The sequence below is a fragment of the Tenrec ecaudatus genome, chromosome 4 (assembly GCF_050624435.1).
Source record: "Tenrec ecaudatus isolate mTenEca1 chromosome 4, mTenEca1.hap1, whole genome shotgun sequence".
Classification (NCBI taxonomy): Eukaryota; Metazoa; Chordata; class Mammalia; order Afrosoricida; family Tenrecidae; genus Tenrec; species Tenrec ecaudatus.
Window position 1 is genome coordinate 93,593,188 of NC_134533.1, and position 13,316 is coordinate 93,606,503.

The following is a 13,316-nucleotide window of genomic DNA, read 5'->3' on the forward strand; positions in this document are numbered from 1 at the left end:
CCATCTGCTCCCGACAGATCTGGAGCCTGAGGAAATGCTAGGGAGCTCCCTTCCCCGCCCTGTCCCTGTCCTGCAAGTCAGACTGATACAATGGCGGTTGCCTTGGCTTCACTTTATGTGTGTGTAGATGTGTATGGTGAGAGGGAGATAAGTAATTTCTTCTGAGACCTAGATAATGTACAAACATGTGGGTGGGTATGCTCTGTTGGGAGGCAGAAGCTATGGAGTTAAAAGATGATTTTCTCTTTTTCTCCGTAAGTTATATGAAGCAAGGTCATTTGTAAAGGTTATATGAAATATAACTACGTGAATAAAGAGCTACTGGAATCTTGCTATGTGTTAGGCACTGTGCTAAGGTATCTATATCAGTTTCATTTTATATATTATATATATATACACACGAGCGGGAATTAAAAAACATAATTTTTTTCAAGCCTTTGTATTTAAATTTTTTAATAAAAAATCCTTATCACTTTCAAAGTCATCTGCTTGGTTGGATAGCTGACAGGACCTCCCTCGTTTTGTTTTTTTTCTTCACCTGTTCTACATCATCAAATCACTGTCCTTTTATGTCCCTCTGCACTCTTGGAAACAAAAAGAAGTTGCATGGAGCGAGGTCAAGTGAGTAAAGTGTGTGGGGCAAGCTGGTTTTTGTCTATAACTGATGCACTGAGATGGCTGCATGAGCAGGTGCATTGTCGTGTTGGTAAAACCAGTCTGCCTGCCACAAATCAGCCCTTCTTTGGTTGCACACTATTACGCAATATTTTCAGAACCTTTAAACCAGTGATTCTCAACCTTCCTAATGCCATGCCCCTTTAAGACAGTTCCTCATATTGGGATGACCCCAACCATAAAATTATTTTCGCTGCTACTTCATAATTGTAATTTTGCTACTGTGATGAATCATAATGTCAATATCTGATATGCAGGATGTATTTTCATGGTTACAAATTGAACCTAATTAAAGCATAGTGATTAATCACAAAAACAATATGTAATTATATATTGTGAAATATTCATTTCTAATTACAAATAAATGAAATATTGTCTTGAAACATGGTGTAACATAGGTAACAGTCCTCATGCCAGGTACTCATGTGGGTGTATCTGCGTGTGGGCAGGCCCCGCTTGGAGACGGATAGAGGAGCAATGTCTGGGTTCCTAAGACCATTTGAAACATATGTTTTCTGGTGGTCTTAGGAAACCCCTGTGAATGGGTCCTTCGACCCCCAAAGGGGTCACGACCCACAGGTTCAGAACTGCTGCTCTACCAAATGCCCTTTCCCCCTCACATAAAAGCAAAAACAAAAACAAATGAGCATCATCTTGATGTCTGATTTCAACGGATGAGCTTTTTTTTTTTTTTTTTTTTGGTGAAGTGATGATGGCATCTTCCACTGGCTTGATTGATGTTTGCTTTGGGGGGTCATAAGAATGGTACCATATCTTGACACCAGTAATGACCTTGGAAAAAATAGTCTAGGTTGATTTGGAGCCGCTCTTTAAAAGCATGGCATGTTTCCACTCAATGCTCTTTGTCCTGATCAGTCAGAACCAAAAGGCACAAATTTCACAGCGACTTTTCTCATGCCCAAATCTTCCGTTACAATTCACTGAACCGAGCTCCAAGATAGTCCAAATAACTGCCCCATGCAGTGGTCCCTCGTCAGTCTTCAAGTACAAGTGCACAGATTATGTCCATGCTTTTGTACATTCAGGAAGGTGATGGACGTCCAGAATGAGGTTTGCCATCAACTGGCATTACACTATCTTTGGAAATGAGAAAACCATTCATGCACTTTTTCCCCATCACACTGTCCTTATACGCTATGTTCAACATCACGACAGTTTCTGTGACATCTTTCCACAAACAGGAAACAAAAGCTCACAGTTTCATGCTATTCTCTTGAATTGTTCACCACAAAAAAACGAGGTCGAGTGAAACTGCATTTACAAAATGTTCACTGTGACCAGAGAGAACCTTCCCAGGTGATGCCACTGTGTGCACTAACTCAGAGTGAGTTGCTCAATGTTTGCCTAGCAGGGAAAATGCATACTATAAAAGCTCTGTCCAACAGAGCCTTTTGCCTGTTTGTTTTTTTGGGGGGTGGGGGCAGGGACCCCCTTATATATATACATACATATATGTTCATCAATTTACAACAAGGAAATCAATATTAATATCTTGATTTTACAAAGGAGGAAGTATGGCTTAGTGAGGTTCAGTATCTCCCCAAATTCACAAAATTTTAGAGCTGGAATATTAACTCAATTTATATGACCCTAAATCCGAACTCCTGAGGGACATGAAGGAGAAGAAATAAGTCAAAAATCATGCATGGGCTCTGTCAAGACGAGAAACCTTATATTCTTAAGAGCATAAAAATAATCAGAAGTTAGACTTTTGGATCAGTCTGATAATGAGAGGCCTTCATGGTAGATGAATGTAGCCAATGCTGCCAGTGCCCCAACCACGTACCGTTGGCACTCAACTACCCTTTGCATACTGACAGCTTCTTAATTCTCTGCCTTGGGGCTTCCTCCAGCTGTGTGAGCAGGTTTGATCTCAGACAAAAGGAAGAAGTTCCTCTGAGAGCAGCTCTCAACCAGTGACTCCTGGATGCTGGTGGGTAATAAATAGTTCACCTTCCTTCCCAAAGGTTAGAAGGCATTATTCACACATGATGTTCACAGTTGCCAAGAAGTCGTGGTTAGATTGACCCCTAGTTAGGAACCAGCGCCCTAACAACCTTACAGAGGCTTCTTTCTGTCCCTTTTATTTTCTCACTTTCCCACACGCTTCCAGGTCCTTTCCAATATCACCTTTGGAATAAACTGTCCTCGCTGTTGCTGTTTGTTGTCTTCAAGTTGGCGCTACCTCATGTTGACCACACGCACGAGAGAGCAATACATTATCCATTCCCGAACCAATTCCGTGATTGCCTGGGATAAAGTACTTGCACTCAACTCCCCACAGCCCACTCTCGAGAAATCAAAACGAATCAATGGAGCAAAAGGACACAGAATTCAGGGGGATGGACTGGTGAGTGCTGGTGAGATCGTAATTGCAGTACCGGCCATGGGACTTATTTGGGCAAAACAGAAACATAAGTCAAGAGGAGGTAAAGAGAAGAAAACACAACAGAGAGGTCAAGAGATTTGAAACCTTTAATTAGGAAGAGTAGTTGGCTTAGAGGGACAAGGGGATTGGGAAAGTGGAATGATAAGGGAACACATGAGATAGGAGGATCTATGACACTCATGGAGAAATTTCACTATCTTTTCATATTGTATTACTACATTTTTTAAGCTCTCTCATATTTTGAGATTTCATAGGTTGGAAAATTTTGGGTGATGAAAAGGTCAAAGATGAATGATAAGGCCACGGTAATCAGTAGTCAGTGAAAGTGAGGTAGAAGTTAGTGAAATTGAGATGCCATGAAAATACATCTACTCTTCAATTGTCAAATAGTCCACTATCTGATATTTTGCATTTATGACAATAGTGAAAAATCTAACTATTTTGTGCATCAAAACATACATCTGTCAGTAACAAATGCTAAGGTATGATGTGAGCGTGTCGTATTGTCCAGAATCATTAGGGTTATGTGTCCATTTTTCTTGGCCATGGTTCACAGTAGGGAGGCAGTTATATAATAATATAGCTTGATCATTATGTAATGCTGCAGTAATCCTACATTTTGTAATCTGATGTAGTCATACTCCATTGTCCAATAATGCTGATTTTTGTAACCTGGTCTTTGAAACCTAACCCTGTTGACAAGTGAGGAGTGGATGTAATAACTAAGTGTTTGAGTGTTTCTTTTAGGAATGTTGAAATCTTCTACATGCTGGTGGGGGCTGAAGTGGAAGTGACCTGAATATAAACAGGCACAGAGGACAAAATATGTTCCATGCAGTGATGCTGGATGGGTAAATTTCAAAGGAGGAGGGAAAAGTTTGAAGAGGCAGTCTGGAACCAGGATAATGTTGGTACCACTTCCTCAACCTGTTCTGAGTTATACCAGGGAAGGCCCATCTTTTACCTGAGAGGAGTAAGAGGAAGAAAGTGTTCTTAGGGGAGAATTGGGCTTCAGTGAAGGCTCAGAGGTACATGTAACACATGGAGAATGAGGGTGTGGGCAAGTTTGTTCTACAATGGAAAAGAGTTTTCAGGCACAGTGGAAAGAGCTAGAAGGGAAGTCAGCAAAGGGAAGATAAGCATTTGGAAGAAAGGGAGGAGTCCTTATCAGATGACTTCACAAGAGAGAATTTTCGAGCCCAGAGGTTTTTGGGGGTGGGTGGAACAGAGGAGGTGACGAGGAGTAACTGGGTGAAAGGGCAGGATGGTGGGAGCATTACACCAGGCTTGAAAGCATGTACTTTCTGGAGTCTGTCCACTATAGACTCTGATTTTGATCATATTACCTCATTGGCTTTGCCTCAATTTGCTGATCTGTACAATGGGACTTAATTATTAACTCACAGAAATGTTGTGACTATTAAATGGAAAAGTATGTAAAATACTTAGTAGTACTCTTGACTCATAGTAAGTACTTAATCCATGTTTATTATATTTTATTCTGACCAGCCTCGTGGTTTTGAATAGATTCCTTTTTGCAAAAAGGATCTTAAAGTCAACTGACTGTGGGACCCAGAAAGTATCGTTAGGACACACACATTCTTACACCCATTCAGCAAAACTTACACACATGTGCACACACACATAAACAGGCAATATCAAAAATATATTCCTTTTTCTAGAAAGTGAAAATTCTGAATCTGAGTATGTGTCCAAGTTTTTCCGTCACCAAGGCTGGGATAGAGTGAAATAGGCAAGGTGTAATATAAACTCAAAAGGTTCACTGCCACGCAGTCGCTCCCAATTCAGAATGATCCTACAGGACAGAGTAGAACTGCCCCAGTGGGTTTCCAAGACTGGACATCCTTATAGGAGTAGAAAAGCTCATCTTTCTCTCAAGGTGGAGATGGCCCAGCATTTAAGAAGACATGCCTGGAGAGCCCATAAAACTAAGCACACCCTTTGTACCCCACTTGTCTCACCACAGTCTCATCCCTGTCAGTAACCCCCATGAGCTACAATTAATGGGCTTCTCCAGGATCTGGAAGTGGAATAAGTGACTCTACTACTGCACATCACTAATCCAGTTCACAGATGGGCATGCGCTAAAAGTAGAATGACCTCCACCTCTCTGTGAATGGTCCTTTCCAGTGGATCGGAACAAATCATGTATGAGAGGGCTTCAAAAAGTCCACGAAAATGTTCCTGATCTTGTGTCTGTCAAGTCAGTTCCCTAGCATTTGCACATACTAACAGGTTCTGTCTTAGCTGACACCTACTGTAACTGTCCTAAATTACAGTCCATCTGCATGGGTCGAAGGCATCCAAAGGAGTCTAAAGCGGGGAATTAATCAGCCGCTTTAGGAATTGTGCTTCTTGGACTCACACTCAGACAATACATTCAGGTGCTGACAATTTTACTTATAAAAATTAATAGCATTGGCAATGAAAACCTAAATTGGATCATAATTCACACATTTTACTATTATTATAATTTGCCAATATATATAACTTAGCAGTTGCTTCTTGGCTACATGAGCACTGAAGAGTTATTGCAATGGCATTCTTTATGCCTTTCAGTCTTTATTTGGGTTTGACCATGACTGTGGGGGTGGGATGGTGTAGGGAGTGGGATGTGTGGGGTATGTGGAGTGTGTGGTATTGGTCAAAGTACTTTCTCACATGCCACTTCATTTAATCCTAGCACACTATTTATTAAAATATTTCTAGGTAGTTTAGTATTAAAGATGAGTGTCTGTTTTCATGTGATATTACTTCACACAGTCAATCTGATCTGTTGCAGTAATACAATGAGAAATGTGTCTATCTGTCCCCTCACGGACTTTCTTAGACTTATATCTTATTGATTAAAGTAATTTACTAGAAAATTCAGAATTTTTTCATTGCAAAGAGAAAAAGGTTTCCACTATGTAATGTCCATCTATTGTTGTGTCCTGCTCAGCATTCATTCCCCCTTCCTCTCTGGGTGTAACAACCCCACTTCCCCAAAGGAGCCACTCTTTCCTTTTAAACAGGATCTTGGCGGGCCTGTTATTCAAGGTGCCCTCCTGTGTCAGCCACGAAGGGAGCATCTGATCCAACACAGACCAAAAATACACTCACCCCCTGGATTCTGGGGAAAATTACACATGGATAAAAGGATAGGAGGTAGCCTATGAGCAAGAAACAATGGTATTGAAGGAAGAAGTTAAAACTGCATTGAAAGTGTTAACCAAAAACAAGGTTCCAAGAAATCCATATTTCTACTCACTCGAAAGAAAAGTGACCCAGTGGAATGCTCAAATAATAGAACAATATCATTAACCACACAAGCCGGTAAAATTTTGCTGAAGATCATCCAACAACGCTTGCGGCAATACATTGACAGGAGCTGCCAGAGGTTCAGGGCCAATTTAGATGAGGAAATAAAACAAGGGCTGTACCATAAGTACTGATTTCAGATGGAACTTGGCTGAAAGCAGGGAATATCAGAAAGATGTTTACTTGTATTTTATTGATGATCCAAAGGCATTTGACTGAGCAGCATAATAATGGGCATCCCAGAAGACTTCATGGTGTGCATGTGAAATGCCTAGACAGATCAAGATGAAATTGTTTGAACAGAACAGGAGGTACTACATGGTTTAAAACCAAGAAAGGTGTGCTTCAGGGTTGTATCCTCTCACCAAACTTATTCCAATCTGTAGGTTGAGCAAATGATCAGAGAAGCTGGATTGTATGAAGAAGAATACAGCATCATGATCATAGGAAGACTTTAAAACCTTCAAGACACAGAAGACAAAACTTGGCTTGTTAACAGTGTGGCAGATTTGAAGCATTTTTGTATAGATTATAGCTCAGTGTTAAGAAGACCAAAATCCTCACAACTGGACAATTAGATAACATTTTGATAAATGGAGAAAAAATTGAAATTGTCTAGGATTTCATCTTGCTTAGCTCCACAGTCACTGCTCATGGAAGTAGCAGGCAAGAGAAGAAACAGTGCATCGTAGTGGGTAAATCTGCGGCACAAGACCTCTTTACAGTGTTGGAAAGCAAAGAAAGAGCTTACTTTGAGGACTAAAGTTTGCCCGACCCAGGCCACAGTATTTTCAATTACGTCACATGCATGTGAAAGGTGGACATTGAATAAGGAAGCCTGAAGAAGAATCAATGCATTTGGATTATGGAGCTGGTGGAGAGTATTGAAAATACCATGGACTGCCAAAAGGACAAACAATCTGTGTCGGAAGAAGTGCAGCCAAATTGCTCCGTAGAAGTCAGGATGGTGAGAGTTCCTCTCATGTACTTTGGACCTGTTGTCAGGAGAGAGGAGTCCCTGGAGAAAGGCATCATGCTTGGCAATGGAAAGTGGGGCACAGAAAAGGAGGAAGGCCTTTGTCCAGCTGCATTGACCCAGTGGCTGAAACAATGGGCTCGCACATGGGGACACTTGTGAGGACAGTGCAGCCCCAGGCAGTGCTCATTCTGTTGCACATAGGGTCGCTATGAAAGAACCGAGTTGATGGCACCCAATGACAACCACCCAAGGATAGAGACTAGCTGGAGTTCCTGTGGGGGAGACCTGGCGACAGGATACCAGACATCCTGTACCTAGAGCCTCAGAGATGCCCTGATTCTTGCTCTACCCCACGTTTGGTTATTCAGACGTTGCTTGGATTCTACAAACAATCGTATACCCTAGTGAATCCTTATATTGGTTACATCGACCAGAGTCTGCCTACATTGAATCAAGTTTATGGAACAGGTTAAGTAAAAAAGAATAGGTACTAGGATTCTAGTACTGAGATGTTTGGTATATTCCAAACAGAACTTGCTTACACATGTCTTTGCCTCAGTGGATGGTTGCAGATAAGTTTCTCGGTAATATGCTTGTCTTAGTCTCATAAAGATGTCTAAAAAAAAAAGTCCCATCAAAAGAGTGGTTTCCATGGCAGTCTAGTTCAAGGCAGAGAAGTCATCTCAGGAAGTTATGGCGACTTGTTTTGGGACTCCATGTAAGTAAAGTAACAGTGATACACTTTCTCATAGGATACAATACAATCATGGCCTTATTAAAAATATATTTTAAGAAAATTTAAAACTGCACAGAAGAGTTGTACTTAGCATCCCCCACTCACCCACCGCCCCGTCAACAACAGTGTGCCTGTTCATTCTTTTATGGCAGCAAGGGCATCCTTTGAGTCTTTGGGGGTGGGGGGATCCCACTCTACCCACCCTACTTTTTTCTGTCCCTCCAAGCTGCTTTTCCTTCCCCGAATTCAAAGAACATTTTAAAGGAAGACGATCTGCGTTCCCCAAGGAAGCCAAGACTGCTATTTGGACATAGAGTAAATTGAAGAGTGTAGAATTTTTCGGGGAAGGGCTAGAGAAATGGAACCACTGCTTTAAAAATGTATACACATAGATAGAACACATGTGTATTCTATGTGGATCAATGAAAGTTTCATGTTTTGATATTTTTATTTAAGAAAGGTCTTTATGATTTTTGTAGCAGGACGCTTTGGCTTACCCTTGTATTCCTCTTCAGAAATGTTCATAGTCATCATCTTGCACAGGTAAAGTCTACTTAACAGTCTTTCTCCTACTGAACACCTGGATTGCTTCCAAGGGTTACTGCTATTATTTTAAGGATCATAAGCAATCTTACAATGATTATTTTCATGCATATCACTTTTTCCATATTTTGGATTCTTTCCTTCTGAGAAATTCCCAGAAGTGAAATTACTGAGCCAAAGGGCACAGATATTATTATGGCTCTTGGAAGATATTGCCAAAATGCTTTCTAAAGGGGCTTTGCCAACTTATAATGAATTCAAGTGCCTGTGTTTAGCAAGTCTCTAGTCAACATTGACCAACTCTGTAGTTTTGACATTCTGCTACTAGTGTTTTCTATACATTCACATGAAAAACTGAAGTACAGTGTTTACATGCCCTCAGAAAGAGATAATACTTCATACTCAGACATTCTGAATCATTTCTCTAGTGTTAAAATATAATGTCTCAAAATACAACCCACGTTGCCTCTCTTCTTTGCTAACACAGTAACTTCTTCCTAAGGAATGATGGGTTGTAGAGTGAAAATGTAGGAGCCAGGGTTCCATGCCTTCTGATGGAGATAGCACCTTCTAGCAATTCTGGTGGGGCTTATTCCAGGCAATTGAAATGGCCCTAGTTTCCTTTCTTCCTTCGGCCTTCCTTTCTTTCCTTTCTTCCTGCCTAAAGTCAAGCTAGGATTGGACTTCAGTGATAATGATTTGGTGACAGACCTTTGAACAAGATAGGTTGGGTGCAAGAGAGAACATGTATCTTACAATAGAGACCCAAGAAAGGGAGCCCTAAGGAGGCACAGAGGGGCAGCAGGGAAGGTATACTGTCCAAGCTGCCCTGGGTACCCACAAACTGCCTATATCTCTAAGACTCCTAGACAAATCCGTGTGATTCCTGGGCTCGCTGTAGGATGTTAGAGCTGATATCTTCCTTATGCCATCAGCAAAACCTCAGCACACACTGAGTGTGCACCGGGCAGCAGATCCCAGCATTTAAAATGATCTTCAACCTCTCCTCTCTTTGCATATCAGCAGCACCTTGGTCTTCAGCACTCTTCGGAATCTTTGAAAGCTGCTTCATTCCTTCCTCCTGAAGTCAGCTTCAAGACTTGCTTGACCTCAGTAGTCCCAATCCTCAGCAGGGCAAGACCAGCCTTCTTGCTGGGACTAGGTGCCCCCGAAGGCCCTCAGAAGGAAGAGTTGGGCTGCCTCCCCACACTGGTATGTTTTCAGTAACCAACCTTCTTCAGTCCTCCCTAAGCTCCATCAATGCAATCCTGGGTTGGTTAGAGAGCCTGGCTTTTTTTTTTTTTCTTCCTCTCCTCCAAGTGAACAAATAGTGCCATTTAAAGGTTTTTAAGTAGGGACTTGATTTTTAAAAAGGAGGAGGCTGTGCTTTAGAAATTGAAATGGCAGAGAGAGAGAGACTAGATTGAGGAGGACGAGCTCACTTGGGAAGTATTAGCTTCACAATGAAAGCACAAGGTGGAACTGTGGTTGATGTGGAGAGATGGGAGGGAGAGGGGTGCCTGCCCGTCCAGTGCAGTGCACCCGGTGCGGCACCGGGTTCTCTCTGTTCTACAGCAGTGGTTCTCCCCCTTCCTCAGGCCACCACCCTTTCATACAGTTCCTCGTGTGGTGGTGACCCCCCCAACCATAAAATGATTTTCGTTGCTCCTTCATAACTGTAACTTTGCTACTGTTATGAATCAGGCGACCTCTGTGAATAGGTCACTGGACCCTCAAAGGGGTCACGACCCACAGGTTTGAGAACCACTGACCTAGGGGCTAGAAGATTGGCCTATTTCATGGAATCTATTTCAAAGAGCTGCTAATGCTTCCAATTAGCCCTAATTTCTTTAATGACCTTTTACAGATCTGCTTTTAATTAATGTATCTGTATAAACCCTCCTTGGAATCAGCAGAGGAGAAATGGGGGCCTAAACAAGAAATTGCATTAAATTCTCCAGAAATATAGTCCCACGCCACAAGGATATGATAACTTGGCTGTCCTAGACATAGTGTCAGTAAAAAGGGGGGAAAGTTAAGTGTATTTATGCTATGTGTCAAAGTAATTTAAGCAGAAACTACCTGTTAATCAATTTCTTGACTGAGAGTAGCATACTGAAATATTAAGGGTCTTCAAAGAGTTGCTGGAAAACATGGAATTAAAAAATAATGAAGAATTTCCACGAACTTTCTGAAGTTCTCTCATGTTAATTTTAGATCAAGAATTTCTCATTTAAGGGAGAACAATGAGAGTGGCACTATTGGTGACAACTGTGCAAACAAACAGAGAGCTTTGGGATTAACAACAAAAACAACAACAACAAAATTTCATGCAGTTTACATGTAATTTAATTTTTAAATGTTAGTAAAACATTTTAAAATTAAAGAGTTTATTTTATAAAACAGTAAGAGGCAGGACAGACCATATATTAAAAATTCAGATGGAACTTTATTTAATGGGTGAACTTGAAGGAGAAAAGTCTTATCAATTCTCTATATCTCAAAAGCTTAGCTATTTAAGTCACCGAGAAAACAAAGGGGAACACACACACATATTTTCATACACGTATGAAAAAGTTTTTACATTTTATATGATTAGTCTTAATGTTTCCAGGACTTGGATATAGGATAAGTGAAAATGATGGCAGATGAAAACATCTGCCTCTATGCAAATATGGCCCTCTAAGGTCAAACTGGGTGCAAATAAATAGCCAATCGGGCAATGAAATAAGACTACCGAGCGGCAAACACCACCATGAACACTCTCAAGAGCGTTTCCAAGAGATAAAGTACAGCACTTCTAGAAATGGGACATTTGAAAAAATGTATCATCGGAATCTTTCCATTCTATTATTCCACAATGATTTCCATGTTCGGGTGTGAAAATAGAGCTGTTTCATATCCATCTCTTCCTAGCTCCTTGATGAGAAGATGTCTGAAAGGATGGAACCTTTGAGCTGCGTCTCTGTGCTTGCTGCACAAGCCCAGGCCCACAGGATCGAATGAAGAAGAGTTAACATGTTGACATCTGTTTCAGGCTAAAAATGGAAATTGTGAAGTTTTTCTCTCCTCTTCCAAGAGTTCCCTGGAATGGATCAAAAGGCTTCAAAAGACTTGGCGCCAAAGGAACTTGTAGGCAATGTCTCCAACGGCACAAAATGAAATGGAGACTTGGCGTGTAACTAGCGACTTAAGGCTGTGTTGACTACTGCAAACACGGGGCTGAGGCTAACGCCTTTTGTGTCCTGAAATTCCAAAATAGTTAACAAAACTTTGGAATTTTCCTTGATGTAGATCTATATGCTGGCTTTTTATCCAATTGCAACGGAACACCGTGCCTTCATTCAGTCTCCTGCTTGGCCAAATACTCGACGTCAAACTGGTCAGGTACTGTGTTAGGCGCTGGGTGTATAAATGGCTGAATGTCTCAAAAAAGTGAAGCACAAGAGTGTCTGGGATTTGATTTGAAAAGAAATCTTCCTGACCTCAGCCTTTCTTTTCTTTTCTTTTTTTAAACACCAAATCAACTTGGCTTTGCATTTCGTGAGACTGAGTCAGTTGACGGGCATTTGTGGGTGGAGTGGTTATGTGAGAGAGCACCATTTGTTACACAAAGTCTTTACATGCAAAGCAGAAAGTATTTTGTTTTGCTTTTTCATTCAGGGGTGCACATGGCGACTTGGCTTCTTTTTGCTCCGGAGTTAAAAGACTGAGCCCAGGGACTACCAAAATGCTGGGTTTGTTTATCATTTCCAAGCTGAAATAAAGCATAATGTGAATATGCAGTGCTCCATCTTTCCCTGATTAAAGTGATCCTGCCCTTTGAATTGCCACACAGGATACCGTTCTGCCTGGTTCACTCACACGGCTGTAATAAGTCACAACAGCCTGGCACTTCGCCCAACAAAACACAAACTCTCCTGAAGTCTTGAGCTTTCCCATGGCAACATCACAATCACCAACACAGCAAACAATCACTCCAATTCCATCTCCCTCTCCCCTTTTCTAGCAGCAAAGGATATCATTGCTGCCCAGCCTCCTGGGACTGGGCTAATTATCATCTATGAAAGCAGATAACGACAGAGATCAAGTTGCCTTCAGAGCCGAACTTAAAATTCAATCAAAGGCAGGATAACTGTAGGAGCTGGAGCCTAGGGAAGTTTTACTTATACTTTCACTTTAAAAGAAAAGAGAGGGGCCGCTTGTAAAGTATATTCCTGAAGGATTAAGGCGCTTTGCTGCCCTGATTACCAAGTGGGTCTGGCTCACCCACCACCTTCTGACAAAACTCCCATTCATATCCAGCGCAAGCGCTTTCCACACAGCTTGGGGGGTGGGGGGTGTCATCTTAAAGCTGCAGCTCAGACACATTCCTAAAAGTGCAAAGTTGGAACTGCTTTCAAATCTCAGCTGCTCTCTCTAACTGAATGGCCATGCTACTTTGGAAGAGGAAGCTGCCCAGCAGTAGAGGAGGGTGGCAGCGCCCACAGCTGATGAAAGCAGCACCCCTTCCATTATGGCCACCGCTTTTCAGAGTCATAAAGAATGTCTCCACTCCCACATGCCCCATGTCCCCTACTATGACCAACACTTCTCTTCCATTAACTTGATTTTCAACCCATGAACATCGAGGAGCAGAATCAATATGAAAC

At 41.6% G+C, this 13,316-nt stretch overlaps 1 protein-coding gene across 2 annotated transcripts in view; it reads right to left on the reverse strand.

Annotated features, from left to right (window-relative positions):
• The window catches only part of MAML2 (mastermind like transcriptional coactivator 2), a 412,000-nt gene that overhangs the window by 360,840 nt on the left and 37,844 nt on the right, over positions 1-13,316 (reverse strand). The gene's annotated exons all lie outside the window — the stretch shown is intronic.